The sequence below is a fragment of the Canis lupus genome, chromosome 27, assembly GCF_048164855.1.
Source record: "Canis lupus baileyi chromosome 27, mCanLup2.hap1, whole genome shotgun sequence".
NCBI classification, from domain to species: Eukaryota; Metazoa; Chordata; class Mammalia; order Carnivora; family Canidae; genus Canis; species Canis lupus.
The window spans coordinates 45,829,134-45,836,854 of record NC_132864.1 but is presented as its reverse complement, the minus strand read 5'-3'; the positions used below and the strand labels follow the sequence as shown (position 1 = coordinate 45,836,854).

Below are 7,721 nucleotides of genomic sequence, written 5' to 3'. Positions count from 1 at the left end.
GAAGCAGCGCTTGGGATGATGTAGATACTTAATTGAAAATCAGACTTTTGTGTTATTGGAGGAGGAAAACCCCCCAGATTTCTCCTGTTTTTAACTTTCAGTGAATACTCAGTTCTAAGTAAATACGATAATGTGGGGATTACATTGAATAGAGAGTTTTGTTTGCTTTGAGCCTCAGTCAGACTCCTCTGCCAACCAAAAGGTGGTTTCAAAGATTAGCTCACTGAAATGCTACATTTGATTAAAAAAAAAAAAAAAAAAAAAAAGCTTGAGATACTTGCATGTTGCCTCTATGGTTTTGCCCAATAAGTATGAAAAGAGTCTTGATGTGTCTTACTGACCATTAATTAACCTGTTTTGAAATAAAAATGGTGGTGGGGTCCCAAATCCTACAGGAATGCACTGCTTATTATGAACCATCCCTCATTGCATCACTTGACCTTTCTGACCTGTTGGAATCAGCCCAGTGGGCACTGGAGAGAAGAGGAAATTGCTAAATTTGAAAAGGTGGTGATAAATAGTGAATAGATCTCTTTTCCTTTAGTCTCCATGAAACCATGACACAAATATGTTCTCAGAATTAACCTGTGACTTGTTTTTGAAGTGAAATCATCCCTGTGAATGACGTAAGGGCTTGTAAAGCTGGGGTCTGTGTGTCTAAACTCTCCTACAGATGTAACCTGCTCAGATGTGCTGGCCCATCATACAGAAAAGTGGATTTTTTCATTTACAACTCATTCCCAATACCTGGGAATTTAGGCATTTCTTATAAAATGTCATACTTGTAGCTTTTCTTGAGAAATTGGGAAATCTGGGAAGCTGGCCCTCCTTGTGCGCATGGGAACTGTGGGGTGCAGAAGAGCAGCAACAGGTAGATCTCCCCGGGGATGTTTGGCACCACCCTCAGCTCTCGGGGATCTCTCCCACCCCTTCCCCGGCCCTCTGAACTGAGATGGAGTGTTATTTCTAAGCATCTCTCTGCAGCCAGAGCGAAACAGAACAGTTACTTGTGGTTATTTATTATATTTAACTGCCTTGAACAAGTGCAAGACGAGGGTCATGCTATCACCCACAGACTGCACTCCCTGCGGGTGAGTGAGAGAGGGGGCTATCGGGGGACCTGGGCTGGTGCCCCCTCACAAGGGGGCTGGCCTGGCTCTATCTCTGCCCTCAAGGCTGGTGGTGTGGGGGGTGCACGGCTAATCCCTCACGGCCTACCGGATGCCTCTGCTGTGGTCTCTAGAGTCTGAACCCAAGGCCATAGTATACAGAAAAGCAGAGTTAATCCACTTTTTATATTTTTGACTTGAATTCTGCTCAGCTGTGTTTTATTTTGAAGAGCGGTTTAAGAGCACAGGCCCTGGGGTCAGACTGTCTGGATGCTTGGTCTAAATTTACTAGGATTTACCTCTGTTGACTCTGAAAATGATGCCTAATCTTTCTAGATGCCAGCCCCCTTCTCTGTAAAACACAAGTGTCTGCAGTAGAGTCACAGAAAGGGATGCAGCACATCTTCTGGATGATGATGCTCAGCACCGAGTACCAGCTGTGTCAGGCCTGAAGGCTCTTGGCTGCCCCAGTCCCATCTCCAAAACAGTGTGCCAAATTATATGTTATTTGCATGAGAAAATAGTAAATGTCAATCACCACCAAAATGGTGGGTATTAATCTACTTATGATGGCTTACTATGTGCTAGCCGCTTTCTGTGTGTTATTTTACTAAATCTTCACAGTAACACCAGGTATCAGGGTTTGAGAGAGAGAGAGAGAGAGAGAGAGAGAGAGAGAGAGAATGAGAGAGAGAATGAGCACAGTTTTCAAACTGCTTTTGAAAATCATAATTTTTTACCAGGAAGCACTTGTTGCATCGGGTTGTGTGCTTCCTGTGTAGATAGTTCTTCATCAGTGGGTTTGTGTTATTTCAGAGCAGGGAACTCATACCACAGGCCAGACTGTAAGTCCACAGAGGCAGGACATGCTCCTGCTCTGCCCTGGCATCCCTGCAGGCCCCTGCTCGTGTCACCATGTAAGCCATGGACGTGACTCCGTGATGGACGGATGGCTCAAGGTCATGAATTCTGTGTGTGAATCTGAGCTCAGGCCTTAAAACCCCGACATGGTGGGGGGAGAGGACCACACTGAGCCACCCCCAGGATGGTGATAGCTGGTCGGGTAAGGAAGGAGCTCGCTGTGCCAGGAGAACCTGAGCGGGACAATGGTGTGCGTGGCCTTCCTTACACGTGCACACGAACCCCATGAATCCAGTTGGTTTCTGACCCTGAGCTGTGGCTCTGCAGGCTTCCTCGGTGTGACCCACCTCCCCGTTTAATCTCCTGCTCTCACTCATGACTAGCATCACCCATAAAGCGTGATTCTGTTGGGGTTTGGATGAGACCTTCATCAAATGAAGACAGGGCAACATGTGAGGTTGACCATCCATATCCGCAGGGTCTTCTCTGTTGCTTCTTGTGTGGTGGTGGCTCCCACAACTTGACTGTGAGCCCCCAGGGCATGGGGACCTTGTCTTTATTTGTCACTGTGCACTTTACATGTCACCTGTTCCCTGCCCCCATCTAGAAGGCATGTTGTATGAAGGAGGGAGCGTCTCTGCGGACTGCAAACTCTCGCCTCCTGCTGAGCAGACACGTGCATCTTCATTGAATCCATGAACACGGCCCTGTTTCTGGAGTTGCTTTTCAGGTTTCTTACACTAATTTAGGAAATCTATGGCAGAAGTCACATTTATCAATCATTTTGTCACATTTTTGTTTACTCTTCTTTCAGGCTCCATTCTTTGTCTCTAAGTGTATTTTCTGACGTATTTTGTTTTAACTGCTCCTGGGTGGAACTAAGGCGGTCAACTTCCCCTTGTAGTGTGTGGGGTTGTGTGATCCTTCTATGATTAATTCATGCTGGTGGTTGGTAGGTGGCCCTTGACCTGGAGCTGAAATCTCAAGGGCCCTGATCCAACATCCCTTGAAGACTGTTGTGACAGACCATGGTCACTCCATGTTCGAGGCTGTGGAAATGACCCCATAACATCTCTGTGGATCTTCTGACTCTGTTTTCGTACCTGGATGAGATTTAAAAACTGAATTACTTCTCTTCTTCCTCCTCCTCCCCATGCTAGAATCCTATGGCTTTCTTTCAGAAAGACGCTAATCCCATTTTCATGGAGGCCACGCCTCAAAGTGTTTACTGGCTGGCACCTTGATGGCTTCGGTGGAGGTGGAATGTGAAGCCATGACCCACACCTCAGTGGGACTTTCCATTTGGCATCCAGAGTATCTGTCATCTTATCTCTTTGCTTCCCTGAATTTATCTTAGATTTTTAAAAAATGTCAATAAATAAACCGTGCATCCCATGTTATGCCAACATCTTACCAGGAGAACTAATGTACACACATTTCTCAGTGAAATTTCACCCAGGGTGGCATTCGTGACCAGGTTTCCTAGGAGCTTGGTCATCACAGAACATTCTGAGGGCAGAGCGCCCACCTCATGTTCTCTGAAAAATTGGTGGTTGCTCCTGTGCTTAGTAATGGTGATGAGGAACACAGTTAAGTGAGGCTGTGACCAGCCATAGAGTTGAAGGCTTAGTAGGTAAGGCAAACATTTCAGGTATCAAGCAGGTGCTTCGGAACCAAGATGTTACTTATTAGCGTGTTAATCAGTATAAACAGCTTTATTATTCTGTAAGCCTCCAGACAAAACCAGCGATTTTACTTACATAAGACACTGCTTCATCAGTTGTTAAATACCAAAGATCATTTGCAGATAGAACTGTGCTTGAGGCTGGGGTTTTGTCAGTTTATTGGGATGAGGATTTAATGCAATTATAGATTCCTGTGAATGACATTTATTAACGCTATATGAGATTCACCGTAGGGTGGACCAACTCAAAACTTTCTAAAAAATGGTTCCAAAAACAGGCGTCAGATTGGGAATTATCAATAAATTTATAAATATATTTTTGGAAATTTCCACTTATCCCATTTTCTCTCATTTAAACTCATTTTCTTGAGACTCCTAATAAAATAGATCTTCGTGTTCTGGTTTTCTGTGTTTTGGGCCATTGGGGGGCGGGGCATCTTCATCCTGGGAAACAAAGAACAGAGAAGCAGAGAACTGATCCTGTCTGAACTTGAATGTCCATGTTCACTCAGCATGACTGTTTGTTGCTGTGAAACTCCTGGGAGAAGCTCACAAAGGGACCACATATTAGTCTTCATGGAGCAATCTATGTCTGCAATAATTCCTGCCTCGGTGGATCAGTTGGATGTGGAGAAGCATCTGTGGGGTGGGGCTGTTGGAAATTAGTTGGTGAATCTCAACAAACACTTCTTTGGCAGAACACAGAGTGAGCAGGACAGTAACCTTGACTTTCGGAGCTTTGGGTTGGAAATAGATTAACATCATTAAAAAAAACTATGAAAAATAGAAAAATAGAAAAATAATGAGCTTCATTCTAACTTTTCCTACAAAAGTCCTCGGCTTGAATTTTCCTTCTCAGGAAGTCCTTCCTTCACTCTTTCATCAAAACCATGACAACCACGGTCTTTTTTTTTTTTTTTTTTTTAACCACGGTCTTCATAGCACTTATCACATATGCTAATTATTCATGCGATGGTTCCCCCTGTGTGTGCTGCTGCCTTCCCACCATCAGAGTGTAAATGCCCAGTGGTCAAGGCCCTTTCTGTCGGCTACCTTCTGATAGGTTGTTAGGGCAGGTCACTGCCTAGGGAGGTGCTCAGTGAACAGGAGTTAATGAGTGAGCAGCCTGGAAAGCATCGCACCGAAGTGCGACCCTACCTGGGCCGGGTGTTGGGTGTCAGGTTAGGTCCATCCCAGAGGGCCATGTGTACCCTGCTCCCGGCGCTGTCCAGCTTCTGGGTGCTGGCAGCAGCCCTGTTCTCTCTCTCTCTTGCAATCACACCGTGTGAAGCTGACATCGCAAAAATCATCTTGAAAAGATCTCAGCATCTGACTCTACTTTTCTGAGTCTGTGGATTTCATAATGAGCAAGGTTTCTGCTGGAAAGAACTGGAGATTGTACCACACCTGGGAGGAAGGCATTAACTAGCCCAGTGGACACCTTCTGCCTCCCTGGTCCTCCTCAGTGTTCTGATGCACAAAATGAGCTGATGGGTAATGGGATCCCTAGGGTTCCACTTAACTGAGTTATTCCATGGATCTATTCTTGGAATTTGGTAACTTTTGTTTTATCTCTGTATGGTGTGATGTGATGTTCAGGGTTCGGGAGCAAAAGGTCAAGAAAGAATTCATGTGATGTCTTCAGTGCAAAAAAGGTGGTTTTATTAAAGCACGGAGGCAGGACCCATGGGCAGAAAGAGTGGCTGGGGTCATGGCGGATGGCCCATTGTATACTTCCAAGTTTGGAGGGGTTAAGGAGAACGTGAGTCTCTAAGGAATTTGGAATCAAGGTTTCCAGGACCTTGAAGGGCTAGCTATTGGAAGAAGGTCATTTATTACTATCTAATAGTACCTGAGTCATGAGACCCTTCAGATGTATATCAGAGACCCATGTGTTTGGGGGAATGATCGCCAACACGTATCTTGGCTGGAATGGGGAAGATGGGCGAATTTTCCAAAGGAATGTCTCTATGTTTAACATATACTCACAGGGTCCTGGAGTTAAACTAAGGCTGCTTTTTGCCCCCAGCACAGTATTAACAGCGAGGCAGTCAAGTTCCTGGAGGGTCGCCCTGTCCCGAGTACTTGCCAATGGCCTACAAAGGAAACTTAATCTTTTTTTTTCTATATTTCTTTTGCCTTTGCTCTCTGCATCACTATATACATCAACACATTTGCAAAGGACTAGGTACTTAAAAAGAGATGAAAGTATCATCAGGACAAGTTAAGGACATCCAAGCTCCTGGAGAAAAGCATGAGAGGATAGGTGTGTACCCAATCATCTTCTCGATAGTTTGTTGCCGTGGTTTGATCACAAAGACTGTCAGTGAGAAAATGAATGAGTGAAAACCAAAGCCTACCTGGCTGATGATGGTTCCAGGATTAACTAAATGGTCTTTCCCCAGGGGGTGGTTTATCGTCTAGTAGACTGTTAGGTTGCTGTGAGAAATAAGCAAAGAAACAATAGCAACAAAACCTGAAGACTCCCTGTCAAGTAAGTATCTTTGACTTAGAAACGTGACTTCTTTATTTTTAGGGTATCAGATAAACCAGGGACTTGGCAGAGGTATTTCTTCTGTTTGATCAAAATTTAACTCACATTTTGTTTAAGATAGCAATTTGCTATAGTGATATGTATTTTCTATGAACATTCAGAATATAGAGGTCATCGAGAAAAATATAATAAGATGGGATGTTATCCAGGCATAAGGAACATTTCAATGCGAAAGCCTCTGGGATACACACACTCACACCTGTGTATATGTATACAAACTTTTTATAAAATATGTTTTTTAAAAAAGTCGTGTAAATGTCAATGAAATTTCTCATTGTCCATCACCAAGTTACGTAAGCGTAATAAATCGAGAAGTAAATTCTGACTTTGCCTGTTAGGTCTGGAAATGAGAGTGGAATGGAAATTTGTACCCCAGGAACAGGAGCTGAGCGAGGATGTCGGAGTGTAGGTCCATCAGGTGATGGTGATGGGAGGGTGGCATCCACTACCCCGCATATTTCAGAGCAACACTGACCATCTGAGCAGCTCCTCTTCTCTAGGAGCCAAGAACCAGCATCCGAATATACAGCCTGATCAGTTGTTCATTTTGTCAGCTTCTTTTGAGATCCTGTGTGTTATTTAGAGCATTACCTATCTCCAGGGCAACTCTATTCCCACAAATCAGAGTTTTGTTAACTTGTCTGAGTTGCAAATTAGGTTTCTGCTGGAAGAATAGAAGAAATGTGTACACTTAGATAAATATTTATTTTCCAGGCCACTATAATACCCTTTATCATCATACAGCAAAATCTACTGGGAGTAAGAAGATCCAATATCATATTGACCTTTTCTGACCTATAATTAGCCACGAAGCGACTACAAATTTAGAGATATTAGTGAAATTTTGAAATATTTGTGTAAGCTGTTTGTGGTGTGCAGTTTTAGGTCACATCATTCCTAAGGTGTTTTCTACTGCCTTAAAAAAATACTTTCATAGTCTAGATTTCTGATAACGTGATGGCGTGTGTCCCAGGACGAGATTCCCTCATTTAATTCTCCCTTGTACCTTTGTGACTTAGGTCACGCTATTACGCTCAGGTTACACAGGAGGACAGGGAGACACAGTGGCTTATCCAGCAGGCCTGACGTCTCACATGACCTGGGCAGTGGAAGGAGCGCCAGTGCGGGAGGGAGACGATGGTGGAAGCTGGTTGGCAGCCCTGACACACTCGCTGTTCTAGGAACTTGGTATGTGGGCGATGTGTGGTGTCAGGTAGAGGTGAAGGTGGAGGGAGGTGAGCGCAGAGTGGGGGACAGGGTGGGGTCACTGCAGGTCCTGCTAGGTCAGGTCCAAGGCAGAGATTCTGTGTTTACCTAATTCTATCTCCAAAACAACAGAGTGTGGCCAATTTCAATGTTCTACACGATATTCTGCTGTGCTTTCCCCCCGTGTGGCCTAAATCTTAGGCTGCCATTTGTGCTCTATCTTTGGTGGGTTACGGGTTATGAATTTTCCCCTTAATCATAATTAAGTGCACTTTTTATCTGCTTCATCATTTTCTCCCTTGATTTT

The 7,721-nt window shown here is 44.3% G+C and overlaps 1 long non-coding RNA gene across 6 annotated transcripts; it reads right to left on the bottom strand.

Moving 5' to 3' along the window:
• Positions 1-1,025: 1,025 nt before the first annotated feature.
• Positions 1,026-7,491, bottom strand: LOC140619816 (uncharacterized). 6 transcript variants are annotated; one of them, XR_012019637.1, is made up of 6 exons: positions 7,215-7,491; positions 6,540-6,872; positions 6,015-6,093; positions 5,644-5,750; positions 3,731-3,846; positions 1,026-3,073 (listed from the first exon to the last, which is right to left on the bottom strand). It is a non-coding gene; the product is annotated as an uncharacterized lncRNA (long non-coding RNA). The 6 variants fall into 6 exon arrangements; XR_012019641.1 differs by having other exon boundaries at positions 6,540-6,869; XR_012019642.1 differs by lacking the exon at positions 5,644-5,750.
• Between the last annotated feature and the right edge of the window lie 230 nt (positions 7,492-7,721).